This window comes from Heptranchias perlo, chromosome 21 (assembly GCF_035084215.1).
Source record: "Heptranchias perlo isolate sHepPer1 chromosome 21, sHepPer1.hap1, whole genome shotgun sequence".
Classification (NCBI taxonomy): Eukaryota; Metazoa; Chordata; class Chondrichthyes; order Hexanchiformes; family Hexanchidae; genus Heptranchias; species Heptranchias perlo.
This window is the reverse complement of record NC_090345.1, coordinates 24,921,157-24,937,127: the sequence shown is the minus strand read 5'-3', so window position 1 is coordinate 24,937,127 and position 15,971 is coordinate 24,921,157. Positions and strand designations below refer to the sequence as shown.

General features: G+C 43.1%; 1 long non-coding RNA gene across 1 annotated transcript in view; it reads left to right on the top strand.

Moving 5' to 3' along the window:
- Positions 1 to 12,753, top strand: part of LOC137340304 (uncharacterized) — a 35,360-nt gene extending 22,607 nt beyond the window's left edge. The window contains exon 3 of the long non-coding RNA XR_010966766.1: positions 12,067 to 12,753. This is a non-coding gene — a long non-coding RNA (uncharacterized lncRNA). The remainder of the gene's footprint in view (positions 1 to 12,066) is intronic.
- The last annotated feature ends 3,218 nt before the right edge of the window (positions 12,754 to 15,971 follow it).

Here is a 15,971-nt window from a genome sequence, read left to right as displayed (position 1 = left end):
TTCAATAAGGAAATGTCAGAATTGCTTAATGGATGTTTTGCTTCAGTATTTATAGAGAAGAGTGAAATAAGGCATGTGGCTGAGGAAGTAAAAGGGCAACCAGTATACACAAATAAGGAAATTATTGTTAAGGCCTGAGGATGCTAAAAATTGATAAGACTCCGGGAACAAATGAAATGTACCTTAGAATACTTAAGGAGTTCAGTGAGGAAGTAGTGGTGCCATTAACCATGATTTTCCCAAATTCATTAGAGTTGGGAGCTGAGCCAAAGGACTGGAGGATTGCAAACATTACATCTCTGTTCAAAAAGGTGGAGAGGGATAAGCCAAGCAATTATTGATCTGTTAGCCTTATGTTAATAGCAGAAAAATATTAGAGACCATAACTAGAGATAAAATAAATGAATACTTAACAAGGCATGAACTGATCAAAGGGAGCATGGATTTAAGAAGGATATGTCATGTTTGACTAACTTGATAGAAGTTTTTTCTTTAGAGAATAACAGTAAGTACACAGGGGGAATGCAGTAGATATATTTATATTAACTTCCAGAAAGCATTTGATAAAGTGCTCCTTAAGAAATTCCTTAGGGAACTTATGACCGATGTCATGTAAGAGAAAGTAATGATATGGATAGAGATATTGTTGAAAGGCAAACAGCAAAGGGTGGGCATTAAACAGAATTATTCAGACTGGCTGGCTACTGTGGTGTCCCAATCTGTGCTGAGACCATCTTTGTTCTCCATATGTATATATATACATATATAAATGACCTGGACTTACGCATAAAGGGGTAGATATCAATGTTTGTTTATTATCTCAAACTGGGAGGACTAACAAACTGCCAGAAAGATTGCAGGAGATAACAGTTAGAAGGACATTCAGCTATTAAATGTAATAAACCTTTCAATACAATATCCAAACAATAATGGCAGTTATAATATTTTGTTTCTCAATTTTCAGTGTTTTAGCTTTGAGTTTACATAAATGTGTTCATGTGGAAAGCTTATGTTTCCAAGTCAAAAGGAAAATAACAAGCAGTCTGGTCAAAAGTGGCTTGAAGCAAACTGAGTGGGAGTATTAGACTCAGATGTTTGTCGTTGTAAAATCTATTAATTTATGCACGTTGTATGCAAAAGGATATTACCCAAGGGACTTTTTTCCATGTTCAGGTTCTGTGAAACTACTTTGTAGACTCTCTGACGTTCTATTTACTGTTCTATATCTGTAAACCTCTTCTATTTCCTGTTAAAGCTTTATAGAAGCTGTAAATATTTAGACTGGTATACAAATACACAAACCTTTAACAACAACTACTTTATCAACCATCTCAAAATGCCTCGGGGAAGTATTGAGATCTGTCGGACTGGCGAGGTCAACTTAAATTTTGTTTCTTTCTGTATGAAGCAGTAAAGTTCTTTTTTTAATATCTCTACCTCTGATTGTTTGAAAATATTCAGGATACTTTGAACAGCAGTCATGTCCTTCAGTTCTTACACTGCTAGATCGGAAGATAGCTGGAGACATTAAAGAAAAGCCGATATCAAAGCTGGGATATGTATTTGAGGAGATAAGAAAGGGTCAAATTAAGTTCCCATCCAGATAAGTTTTCTTTTTTGGTATTTATAAAGATGGAGAACTAAATATTGGTTTAGATATTCTGAGGAACTCTATAAATTATTTGTTTCATGTAACATAATGGAAATTGATGCCAAGGAATCATTCAACATTGCCAACATATTCAGACAAGTATGAACAGTACTTTTCTAGCTTGGCCCTTCAGACTAACACTATGAAAAGTCAGGTACAATTTAAAGTCTCAGTCAGGAACAGGGGTAAAATTGAGCAGATGACCAAGATCAACAACAGGAGACTGATGCTCACAACAGTCTGGGCCAGTTTGCCCTCATTGTACTGTTGTTATGCTATTAATAATACTGACAGTTTGGAATGGTCGCTGGGTATTCTGGCTTGCAAAATTTAATCTCGCTGTGACTCAGATATTTTGATGGTAGTCACTTTGTTATTTTAAATAAATTACAGTCATATTTATCAAAGGAGCTGGAAGATTGATGAGGTCAGAATATTTGACAGCACGCCAGAAACAAACATTCCTAAATGCAGCACGGTGGAACTTGTTGGTCATAAGTAAGTCAAGTCAAGTCAAGTCGTAGAGTGACATCCCGCAACAACTGGCATTTTAATTTTACTTCATTGGCTGTAACGCGCTTTGGGACATACTGAGGTAGTGAAAGGCACTATATAAATTTGAGTCTTTCTTTTTAAAGGCAGCTGCTGCAGTAAACAGATGGAAACTACCATCAGTGTTAGGCAGGCAGGACACGGGGCACTTTAAAACATGTGTATGAAAGTGCCAGTGAAGAGAGAAACTGACTGCGACTGACTCACACATGAGTCTTGGCAATTTTTTACCAGATTAGGCCATTTGCCCCAGTCATGATCGACCATAAATAGTCTCTATTAACAAGTAGTCTTTATGAACAAGCTTCAGTTAGAATCACTATGAAACAGTATCTGCTTCTCAGACATGAAGAAAGTCATTCCATCTCCTCACAGTTTCACTCAGCATTCAGTGCTCTACTTTTGTTTCTGTTTGAGACTGTCCCTCTGTTGACATCTGGGGACATTTTCCTGGGTCTGCACCCAGAGGCACTGGATCACTTGAATGCAGCGAATATCAGAAAATCATGTGGGTCGGAGTTCACCCCTTGAAAGGAACCTGCATCATTTTCTTTCCATTTAAATTAATGAAAAAAAATCGGGCGACTTCAATTACAGGCGTGTGCTCCTACCTGCTCAATGTTCTGATATTCGCTGCACCCTGGTGATCCAGTACACTTGAGGGCACAGCCAGGACAATCTCTCCTGTCATGTCATGAGCAGGGAGCCATAACGTTAAAGACTCAAACTCATGCTTTCACAGACAAAGGCTATCTTTGAATTTATATCCACGATAATGGTCCTCATAAGACTGACACTGCTTAAAGGCAATCTGTTCTCTAGTGCCCTTGTTGTAGTCCTCAACATTAGCCTCTCAGGCTTACCACATTATCATTGTGATAATCAGAACTTTTAATAATCGGAAAGAAAAAAGTTCAGAAAAGCTACAGGGAAAAAAAAAATTTGGTTTGGTGTGTCAAAGTTTTCTCCTTTCCGTGGCTGCTGATGATCCTGTTCTATGTCCTCCCTTTCCTGTGCAGTCTCCTCATGCTGTGAGGATGGAAGACCACTCCTCCTTCCCACACCCCATCATCATCATCATCATTGTCATTCTCTTGAGGTTCTGGAAGCAGCAAACCTTTCTTCATTGCCATTTCCTGTAGTATGCAGCAAGCTATAGTAAGTTTTGAGACTCGCTGGGCTGTGCTGCAGGATTCCACTAGAGTTATCCTGAAGGAGACTTCAGAATCCCTATGCTCTGCTCCATCACACGACTGTACTGATAAGGGCCTCATTATATCTGCCATCCTCCTCTGTCTCTAGAAGCCTTACTAATGTCATCAACAATGACTGCAGGGGATACCTAATCACCAATCATCCATTCTGATATATAGCTTCGAGTCATCAGAGCTGATATGGTGGATTGTTGCATGATGAAAGTGTCATGATAGCTTCCTGGGTAGTGGGCATGGGTAACATGCAGGATAAAACAATTGGCATCACACACTAGATGTACATTAATAGAAAGAAAGCCTTTTCTGTTCATGAGAAGGTTGGTCATGTGGATCTTTAAGTGCTTCATGTGTTTTGTCAATTGCTTCTTGCACCTGTGGGATATTTACCAGTCTGTAAAATTGGATAGCTCTCTCTTTGTAACCCTGGTTGCATTGGATAGGATGAAGTGAACCCCACACCCCCCAACCCCCTGCCCCTGAAGAAAGCCTCAGCGATCATCTTGATGTAATGGTGAGCTGCTGCCATCCAACATGGTAAAAGTCACCAGATGCTGTCTGGAAGGATGCAATTGCAAAACAATTCAAGGCAGCCTGTAACTGGCACAGGCCATGCTGTTCCCCTGATGGAAATGGGTGCAGGTCTTCAAACTGTGATTGATGTATCTCTCCAATAGTTTCTGTTCAGCCTTCTGAGGCAATAGTGTGCAGAGAAATCTAAGTAAGAACTTCTTGGTCTGTAAACCGTGGCGAGTGGGTATCTGTGTGTAGGGAACAAACATCTCAGGGGGAAATTTCCACTTGTTTTCATTAGTTTTGCACCCAGATTCCAGCTCAATCGGCCGAACTAGCGCAAAAGATCGGGGAATTTAAAATGTAGGTAAGTTATGCCCAAAAACACTTATGTCGTAAGAAGAAAAATGAAACGATTAAGTTCTATTATGCTGCTCAATTGCGCTGGTTCAAGGGAGATTTCACAAATGTGATTGTGCAAATGAATTTTAGCGGAAACTTGATGCATATCCTAACCACCGCAATTTCAAGTGCATTTTGAGTGCAATTTCCCATTTGCGCCCAAAGTTGAAACTCTACCCTCTTGTGTTATGCTTCACTCTAAGATTCTCCACTCTAGCCATCTTTCATATCTTCATCCTCTTCCTTTTTAAAACACAGGAATAGAAGGATTTCCATTGAGACACCAAACAATGCGCAGGCAGAGTAAGATAAACCTTCAGCCCCTGCAAACAAAATGGCCTCCTCCATGCAGTATCTCCCTCCGGGATACTGATGTGCTGCTCATTCCACCAGTTATATAGTGGAAGTAATAACTAGGGTCGAGTTTGAGGTGGAAGTTGGGCAAAATGGAGCTGGAGGGTTAGCCTCACCCACTTGACCCTATTTAAATGTGGTGGGAATGTCTTCAGGTGGGCGGTAATGGGGAATGGTGTGTTTTTTTTATCAGGACGATTTCAGATGGTAGGCTTTACCGTCCCATCACTCAGTTTAATGGTCCAAAATAAAAAATGGCTGTACATGTTGTTTATAGTGGGCTTGATATGTAAACCCAATTAAAATAGGAAACATGGGCATTCCTTTCACTTTCCAGCAATGTTTAAAATTCTGAAACCTGTGAATTGCCGAAGTTCATAGCACAAGATTGAAAAGAATAAGACTGAAGATGAGGCAAATTAAAAGGCATTGATTAGGTGTTGCAAAGCTTTAGTTTAAAAGACATATAGATTGTAGAGGAAGGAAATATTGATTGCGGTACTGCAGTTTTGAGGCTTGGGAAAGAATGACTTGGCATACTTAGTAGGTTGATGACATACATGAACTATTGTGCTATTTTTAGTGAATGTGTAAGAAGAAAGAACTTGCATTTATAGAAAGAAAGACTTGCATTTGTATAGCGCCTTTCACGACCTCAGGACGTCCCAAAGCACTTTACAGCCAATGAATTACTTTTAAAGTGTAGATGCTGTTGTAATGTAGGAGACATGGTAGCCAATTTTGCACACAGCAAAGTCCCACAAACACCAATGTGATAATGATAAGATAATCTTTTTTTTAAAGTGATGCTGGTTGAGGGATAAATATTGGCCAGGATACTAGGGAGAATTCCACTGCTCTTTGAAGTAGTGCCATGAAATCTTTTACATCTACCTGAGACAGGGGGGGTCAAATTTCAGATGGCCGAGTGGTGCGTTCGTGGCGGGGGAGGGGCTCCTAAAATTGGGGAATGCTGGAGTGGGTCCGGAGCCCGGCTCCAACCCGCCCACTTCCGGGTTCCCCAATGACTCGAATCGGTGCGTGCACAGCCCCCGCATGCGGGACTCCCACCGGCAATCAAAGCTGGCGGGATCCCACTTATGATCATAATCTGGGTACTTGAGGTCGTTTACAGATCTCATTAGTTGGAGATTTTAGGAGGATTCGGATTTTGGACTATCCAGAGCGTGTTTCCCATGCTGGGGGAAACACTCCCTGTTTAAACAGACGTGTTGCAGCCAGCAGCCAGTGACTGGGTAAACCCTCATTCATTGCAGCAGGGCATTTTGTCACCTCAGACAAAGTTTTGCCTGCCACACTGTTGTCTCCACACTCCAAATTATTAAATCATACCCTAAACTCTGCTCTCCAAACCCATTTACCTACTTTGTGGACCCTCTCACACTCACACTGTCAGGATGGGGGGAGGGGGTCCATTGCTGCATTCATCACTCCATTGGAGGATGAGCAACATCACCAGCCTCGCCAGGCATGCCGTCCACCTCTGCCATGTGGAGCTACACAACACAGTGCTGCGCAACAGGCACCTGCACAAAGTAGTCGTGCAACTACACATCCACCCACTGTAGGGTGACCCAATGGGTGGCATCAAGGGTGTTCATGGAGAACTTCATGAAAGGGCATTATTGCACAAGCCAGTCAAGAATGGCCAAGACGTGGCAGTAGTGGTGACAATATAATACGTAATGTGAGTTGATCAGAAATCAAATATAAGTAAAAACCATGACAAACCCTCAAACACCCTTTTGCATCCCCTTCATGCTCACGACACGTTTGCCTTACGCTTCCTACTACACGTACGTGATGCATGCCCTACGGCTGCAGCACAGGTAGTGGCAGGTGGGGTGAGGCTGACCGTGAAAGAGATGCATGAGAGGGTGAGTATGAGACAGAGCCATGAGGATTGGGTTGAGTGGTAGTGGTAGGATGAGTACTGGCGAGGTGAGTAAGTGCAGGTAAGATGAGGATGAGCTTTGAGTGGGTGTGAGGAGTGATGTGATGGCAGTGCAGAAGGAGATGCGACAGACGGAGTGTAGGGGAATGAGTAAGAGTACTCACTTCGGCTGATCTGGCTAGGTCATTGAAGCGCCTCCTGCACTGTATGCAGGTGCGTGATATGTTGGTGGTGCTGGTGACCTCCTCTGCCACCTCTAGCCAGGCCACTTCCTCCTGTCTCCCGGGTGGAAGATCTCCCTCCTCCTCCTCCTCCTCCCATCCAGTAAGACCTGGAGTAAGGCCATTAAACCAGGGAACAACCTTCCCCCGGGCTGCTTCATGTTGTAATTTTGCCTATTTTCTGCAGCATCAGTCAGTGGAGGACTGACCCTTTAAATAGGGCTCGTCCAGCTGACAGCCTATGATACGGGTGCGCAGTCCGCCCGCTGCGCGGCTTTCCAGCGCGAAACCCGGAAGCCACGTTAAGTAGCTTCAATTTACTTATGATCGCGTGCCAAACTCATCGATTTCACTGGGCACGTTAGCCACATGCTCAGTCGACCCCCCCGCTGCCTCTCCTAATATCGGGCCCAGGGTCTCAGTTTAACAGCTCATCCGAAAGACAGCACCTCCAACAGTGCAGCACTCCCTCAGTGGTGCACTGGAGTGTTCAGCCTAGATTTTGTGTTCAAGCTGCTACAATGGGAATTGAACCCACAACCTTCTTGCTTCAGAGACAAGACTGCTACCCACTGAGCCACAGCTGACATGCAGACAAAGAAGGACAGAAGGGAAGCAGGACTGTAGGGAAGGAGTTTACCAACGAATAAGGATTGATTTTAACACTGCGCCTCCACCCCCCAGCTGGGAACGGTTAAAATTGGACGAATCGACTTACTGTCTCGAGGGCGCACTGATCCAACTGGCGGTTTTTTATCTTCACTAACTTTGAAATCGTTGCATGCAGGCAAGGATCTAATTTAAATTTAAGAGTGCAGCCTGATGATGTCATTGGCACTGTGATGTGATTTTAATGAAGACTCGGGAGGACACTCCACGTGGTGTCAAACCCGCCAGATGAACCTGCCGCAGTGGCCAGAAGAGACCCAGGTAAGTAATATTTTTTATTCTTTGGGAGGGTTTCTTGTGGGCTAGAAGGAGCAAGTGTGCTCCTATGGGCTCTGGAAGGAATCCTTGGACCTTACCCCGCCAAAGCCCTCCCTACAGCGGCATCTGTTTTGAATCACTCCCCTCCAAGCACTTACCTTATGCCGGGGACCGTTTCCTTGGTTCCCTAGCAGCGGTCGGCTCCCACCTTGATTTCAAATATAAAAATAAGACCCCCGCAGTTCCAATCGGCCGGACCTCACTTCTGCCTCAGTGTCTGGGTGTGCCGCCCGCTTCAGGCCTCATATGTACCGATCCCGCCCTCCCATTAAAATCTCCCCCATAAAGTTCGTTACTTACAAAATGGTTACTTCTACCATGGAAAAAGATCAATTTTGTGCTGCAAATATTGATAATGTTTTATTTTACACATGATGGCAGAGAATTACAGGTAAGCATTTTCTAATTTGCATCTGGAATTGATTTCTTGGAGAAATCACTTTTCTTAAAGTGCACATCTCTATTCACTAGCTGTGGATATCTTTATAGATTTATCCCCCTCCGTATAAGACACTGACGGAGATGTTGAGGCCTCACACCCAGCGGAAAGCTAGCGGTAGCACCCTGAAAATGACTTACCACCCTCTTCCTGCCAACGGTGTGCCCAACAGTATTTTCCCAAGGGCCTACTGCTGGGTGGCAAGTGCGGCCACTTCAGTCAGGTGGTCAGTCCTCTTAAATGCAAATTGGCATCTTATGAAGTACATCGGACCCCGATTGCCATTTTAGGACAGTAATGGGTGGAGTGCGCGCCAATGTCAAAAATTCCGAAACCTATGAATCGCCAAAGTTCATAGTGCAAGATTGAAAAGAATAGGATTGAAGATGAGGCAAATTAAAAGGCATTGATTAGGTGTCACAAAGCTTTAGTTTCAAAGGCATGTAGATTAAAGTGGAAGGAAATATTGATTGTGGGTCCACAGTTTTGAGGCTTAGGAAAGAATGACTTGGCATACTTAGTAAGTTGATGACATACATGAGCTATTGTGACCCCAGTATCAGTTGGCGGTCCAGCCAAAGAATAGCGCAGCAGGTAAGTTTTGTATATGGTAAGGAGGAGGAAATGGTTTCTCTCTTCCTTGTCTCTGATGTCTTTGTGTTGCTGTTTTTCCTCTCTCTTTCTCTCTCCCTAACCCTTTCTGCTTCACTCTCCCTCTCTTGGGTGGTAGGTGGTGAATGGAATGGCATGGTATTGTGCGGAATGAAGCCACCGACACCTGCAGGCCGCCTTTGGTGTGGGAATTGCAGGTAAAATGTGATAACCAATCTATCACTTCTTGATTCCCTTGTGCAAAGAATTTGTGTGCTGGCTGGCTGCAGTGGTTCACTGGGAGCATGCTGGTAGCCTTAGACCTTCTAGCAGAAAAGGTTTTATTAAAGAATTTATTTTATGTTCAGGACTCCATTTAGTAGCTAAAAGACAGTTTACAGAATCTGTTGAAACAGGCAATAACTAGAATGCCAACAAATCAGCTTAAATCGCCACAGCTGTATCGATTGTCATCATACAAGATAACCTTGAGTAGTTCTAATCTAATAGATATATCTATCAGTTGTGTGACTATATGTTTACCTTTTCTGTACTTGTAAGGACAGCTTTTGTTATGAGATCCACTCTCTGGAATGCTGAGTTGATGTAAGTCAGTGTAAAATCAAGAGTGAAGGAAGGTCATAGAGGACGTGATGTAATGGCCTTTTAGCTGAGCTTAAAAAGCGAGACAATTGTAAACATAAGAACATAAGAAATAGGAGCAGGAGTAGGCCAATCGGCCCCTCGAGCCTGCTCCGCCATTCAATAAGATCATGGCTGATCTGATCCTAACCTCAAATCTAAATTCATGTCCAATTTCCTGCCCGCTCCCCGTAACCCCTAATTCCCTTTACTTCTAGGAAACTGTCGATTTCTGTTTTAAATTTATTTAATGATGTAGCTCATTAAAGAAGTTAGGGAAGACCTGGAGGGCTAACCACTCTGTGATCGAACTCAGTAACTGTAGCCTGAGGTCTCCCGCAGCCTTCACATCATCATGTGTGTTGTCTGTCAGTATCATTTCTTATAACAAAATCTGTCAAAATAAGATTCTGCATTTAGAACCTTCATTCCTGGCACAGAGTCAACAATGTTCACTGAGGCTCTCTCAGCTCCATCTCCCCCACATGGAGACACGTGCTATTTTGATGAGGACGGAGATGTCCAGGTAATGGAGCAGCCGTTAGCTGCGCGGCCCTCTCTACCCCATCATCTTCACCACAGCAACATTGCGGCTGGCGAGACCCAATTTCATTATCAGCGACCCTGCTGCTGGGGTTTATGTGGCTCAGAGACAGCCACCAAATGCCTCTCCTCTCCCTGCAGACGTGAACACGTTAACCATATAGGGGGAGAATAAGGAATTGAAGGCAACCCTTAGACACCTCCTGCTGTACCTGGTGCTTTTAGGGTGGCAGCTACCAATACTGTAAGGCATGTCCTTCCTCTCTTATTACACCTCCAAATTCCTGGGCATTAAACCAGCCTTTCCTGCTCTGAATCCCCATTCTTCAGCAAGTTGCCTCAGTAACAGCTCCTGTTGGCTCCCTAGCTTTATATTTGCAGTTCACAGCTGTTTTGGGGAGGATTAGTGTTTCTTCCATTTCATTGGTTGGTCTGCCACATACTAAAATCAGTAAAACCAGGTGTTAATCTGCAGTCTTTTTAACCCCAAGTAGCCTCGGTTAACCCCTAAATAATACATCAAAAGCAATTTCTAGGCTATAGTGACCAGACAAAATCATCCCACCTGCCACTAAAAGAGGAATTCCCTACTGAACCCCTTAATAATGGGAATGGTAGTTCCGATATCTTTATTTATCGATAACATTCCTTTGATATTCAGAGAGAGTTTAGCTCTTCACATAGCCCATGAGCTGGGGAGTGCTCCCAACTGACACTTTATGCAAAAAGGTAGACAACGTCCCATTCTAAAATATTCATCTCCTTCAATTAGTAAGCACTAAATACATAAAACGTGACAAGTAAACACATAAGCAATGGCAGTTGCGAGAGAAGGAAAAAGGCAAGTATCTAACTTTCCAGAGACTGATGTTGAAGTGCTGCTGTTAGAAAATCATGATGTGGAGATGCCGGTGATGGACTGGGGTTGACAATTGTAAACAATTTTACAACACCAAGTTATAGTCCAGCAATTTTATTTTAAATTCACAAGCTTTCGGAGATTTTCTCCTTCCTCAGGCAAATGTTTGCCTGAGGAAGGAGAAAAATGTTTGCCTGAGGAAGGAGAAAATCTCCGAAAGCTTGTGAATTTAAAATAAAATTGCTGGACTATAACTTGGTGTTGTAAAATTGTTTACAAGTTAGAAAATCAGACAAAGGAGGGAAGCAATTGTTGGAATGGCTGGGAAGAAACCATCAGATGCAGCAACATAGTTGATGTAGAAGGAGATGGTTGTTGTTGTGTAGTGGCACCTTGATAACCCGAAGGACCCCTTGCAGTGTAGAAAGAAGTTTAAATGCTCACAAGGCCAAGAAAGGTAAGTGGGTTGTCAGCTGAATCACAGGATAGCTTCCTAAGACATGGAGAAGTAAATAAGTATTCCCTACCCCAACATTCAAGCAATGCCTTTTGGGGTATGAACGTAGGATGGCTGATGTTATCCCATCCTAACTCTGTGATTTACACATGGCTGCCACTGAGAGGAAGACGGTTGTCCAGCTCTGTCTGAAACTTTCCGGAATTTATGCTGGGATGCTGGGATGGAAGGAATTCTTTTTGCTGGCTTTGAAATCATTTTTGCAGGGAGTGCACAGTCTCTTGTGAAATGTGAGCCAACTATGAACTACTAAGTGCCCCTCAGCTCTCCACCAGCTCAGTAACAAAGTGCAATGTTGGCTCAACATCAAGATTCCATTTCTCCAGCAGGAAAAAAATACATAATTCAAGTTTTTCCGAGTCTGAATGTAGCATAAAGTGATTTGAATCTAGTTCTACCGAACCACCCAATTATAGATAGAGTCAAGTTTCAGGCAAAGATGTCACGGCACCTCCGCTAACTTTGTCAAAATGGTCATTAGAAATATACAGAGGATAATTTTTGCTGGGATGGGTAGGTCAATTTTGAAAGATGCAATGAAAATTCAGTAATCCGTGGTTTGAGTGTAATGCTATCATTCACATCTTTGATATTTTAATACGGCATACATTGGAAGAAAGGGCTTTCATAAAATAATACAGTATTACAATACTTCTTTATATTGTTTAGGGTACCTCATCCAACAGCCATTCTTCATGCGCAGCACTACTAATGCCCATGGGTTTGTTAATGGTGCATTGATTTTGCGCTATTGTTTAATCTGTGTTGTTCACTGAGACAGATGGGAAAGAGCAAGGACAACTTCCTTGACAGTGAGTATTAGCAGGCTATTCAACTGTGGGTTCAGCACAGCTAAGCTAGATTCTGTCCTCAACCAGTATTCTGACATACAGCTCACCGAGTAGTGATGGGAAACATGCAACATTCCCTGGCAGGTCAACATTTCCTGGAAACTGCATGAACAGAACATTGTGATCCAAATAAACATAGTATTTGAAACTTTGAGACTGGGCATGACACAACTCGCAGATTCTGGAGACACAATGTCTGGCCTGGATGGACAGGTTGTTGCCATTGTTGCAGGGGGAGGTTGCAATCAGCAAAAGTACTTTTCACACGTTGTAAAAGGACTTTGCAACCAAACATGTCAATCAATTGATGCCTGCCTGCATCAGAAAGATATGAAAAGAGACTTATCTGGACTCTCGGCACTGCAGTCGATAGCAAAGACAGAAGCCCAAGACCCATCTCGGAGGACATCCGAGTAAAGAAGACCTCATGCGCCGCAGAACTGATCACTCCACTGCCTTGACGTGGAACTCTCAAAGGAACGGGTTGTATGTTTTATTGTTTATAAAATAAAACAGTAGTTTAGTTTACCAATCTGTTGCATTGTATTATTTGGCTCTCTATCACTTGGGTCCATAAATCCTGGAGGAATAGTATTCCTACAGTGGGAATCAGGAGGAAGAAGAAAGGTTCATATTCTGAGGCCATTAGGTCAAGAGATCCTCTTCTGTCAGACCACCTGCTATGTTCTCCTGTTTTTATATTAAGCTTTAATATTTGGTCTTTGTAGGTGTGCAGGGCTCCAGTGTGAATATGGAGGCCCACAATTCAAATGTGTGGGACTGGTTCCCCACATACATTTCTGAAACTGGAGCTCTTAACCTGAGAACACATTAGTCAACCTACATTTTCATGGGTTTACAATGCCGCCAATTCCCTGAATGGTGGAAAGCAGATGGGGAGAGAACTATGCATTTGCCTTCAGTTACACTCACATTGTATAATAATAAAAAAAGACTTGCATTTATATAGCTTCTTTCACGACCTCAGGACATCCCAAAGTGCTTTACAGCTAATAAAGTACTTTTTAAGTGTAGTCACTGTTGTAATGCAGCCAAAATGACAGCCAATTTGCACACAGCAAGATCCCACAAATAGCAATGTGATAATGACCAGATAATCTGTTACTTTAGTGATAATATTGGCCAGGAAACTGGGAGAATTCCCTGGTTTCCTTCAAATAGTGCCATGGGATCATTTCTGTCCACCTAATAGGGCAGACAGGGCCTCAGTTTAATGTCCCATCCAACAAACAACACCTCTGACAGTGCAGCACTTCCTCAGTATTGCACTGAAGTGTACACTGGATTATGTGCTCAAAGTCTCTGGAATAGGACTTGAACCCACAACCTTTTGACTCAGAGGCAAGAGTGCTTTCAACTGAGCCACAGCTGACAGTCTCAATCCAACCTTGGGATCAGCTATCTCAACACAGACCAGGAATCAAACTTGGATCTTCCTGCTGTGTTTGGCTCAGTTGCACACAAAGCAGCCAAAAGAGCTGTTATCAGTTAATTCACTGAGTAATTTAAAATGCAGCAACAAAAACTCTTAATACCTCAGTATATCTTCCTTGATAGCTGTAGGATTTAGTTTTCATTCTTATTTCAGTTCTTTTAGGTACTGATAGTTCTGCTAATAAATCAGAAGTCACACTATTTTACCAGCTGGTGATGTTGAATTTATGAACGCCCCTTTATCTAAGTTTTCTTTCATTCTGTAATATTGAATTTGGTACCATAACAATATCTCTTTATCACCGTAGAAAGATGAATAGAGAAGTTTATTTTGCAGTGAGCATTCCTCCAATGTAAGATTGAAGAAAAAGTTGAGCTGTGGCCTGTGGAGCTTGTTTATACAGTACAGTTTCACCACATTTTATTGAGACATGGGATTTAGTAAAATAGAGGCTTTCCTGATGTAATTCTTTAGCAAATACTTCATTGCTGTTCTGAGAAAGGCACTGTTCAAAAATATGCACACAATTTCAGTCTCTGAAACCCATCCAACCATCAAGCCATCGAGGCTGCAACCACATCTTTATGCATTTACACAATAAGCCATAGTCAGTTGGGAAAGATTTTGCTTCATATTTAACAGCTAACTGAAACTGCTGATCTAAATATAATTTCACAATACATAAGAGAACACAAATGTGAATATAAGGTTGGGGGTGGTGTTGGGGAACCTGGGCTGCTGCCAGCACTTATTGGAAGATTGCAGAGGTACTGCCTACAATTTTCCATCCACTGATTTCAAATTGTTTAAAGCAATTAAAGCATTTTTGCTGTATTTGCTGACCATATGTTGCCAAAAAACTGAAAAGGAGCTTTAAGCACTTTAAACAACTAATAGCCAGTTCCTGGCTCAGCATTGGGAAAAGATCTGCTGTGGAATTCCAATGTGGTCAGAGGTCATCTATTGGCAGCAGTTGGAGGCAGCGGTAGAAGGCAAGTGTTGATCCAATCAGATGACAGGCCGGATTTTAGCGGGGGGGCTGAGGGGCAGGCATGAACTGGTCACACGGGCGAGAGTCATGATCGTGGCGAATGCAGTGGGAGGGCATGTGAAGCTGCAGACCAACTGTTGGGGCAGTTGGGGAGCTGAGAACAGGGAGCAGTCAGCAGCTGGAGAGAGGCAATGACTTTACACGGGCAAAGGTCCTGATTTTTATAGTCTTCAGGTGGGTGACGCTGTCAAATCTCAGAATCGCTACCTTGGAGACACAGTTGGAAGATTCAATCAAAGGTCAATATAATTAAGTTAAGTAGGTTGGTTTTCAAACATGACAGAAATAGTGTGACAGAAATAACATGACAGAAATAATGTGATAACGTGACAGCAGAAAGCATTGAAGTATTACTTTAGAGGGACAAAAGAAGAGCGCACTATTTGAAGGCTAAAATAGACCACCAGCAGATTTCCAGAGGTGTTGCTCATGATGAGTCAGAGATTTTATAAGAATGTGGTGTTATGCCCAAGTAGTGCTGTTGGGGACACTAATTTGTTAGTATTGGTAAATGGCCCTGGGGTTTGGGAGCACTGGGAAGGGGATCTACGGCCTGGCAGTATTGGGATGGAGTCTCAGGGTCTAGAAATACTTTGATAGGGATCCTTTCTTTGGGAGCACTGGGTAGGGGGTTCTGGGATGTAGGAGCTCTAGAAAAAGGTGTTCTCATTACACTGGGGCAGGTCCTGGGATCCAGGAGCATGAAGGAGACAGGTTGCAGGGTCTGAGAGCACTGGGTGCAGTCTTGGGACCAGAGTGCACTGGGAAGGTGGGCCTCTGGGATCTGGGAGCAATTGGAGTGCATTCTAGGGGATTATGAGCTCTGAGATGTGGTTATGGCCTCTGGGAACGGGGAGAGAAGTCCTAGGAAGAGGAGTCCTTGGGTCCAAGTGAACTGGGGATTGGTGTCTGGGAACTTTGAGGGGGGGAGGGTAGATTCTGGCTGTATTAGCAGTAGCTGGGATCTGGCGGCTTTGGAGCAGCAGAATCTAGCAGTCTTGTGGGGAAATGTGGCCCAGAAGAATGGGACCTGAACTGCCCTATTGGACCGTCAGGTGCCACCCTCTGGATCATTAGTCCCCCCCAACAATCCACAGCCCATTTGCCCCATGGGACTCCCTCACCCCACTGCTTTTCCCGTCATCAACCAGTTTGTGTTTTCGCTTTTCTGCCTTAAAGCATTTAGTTTACTGTTAGATGCAAAATGGCTCCTGGG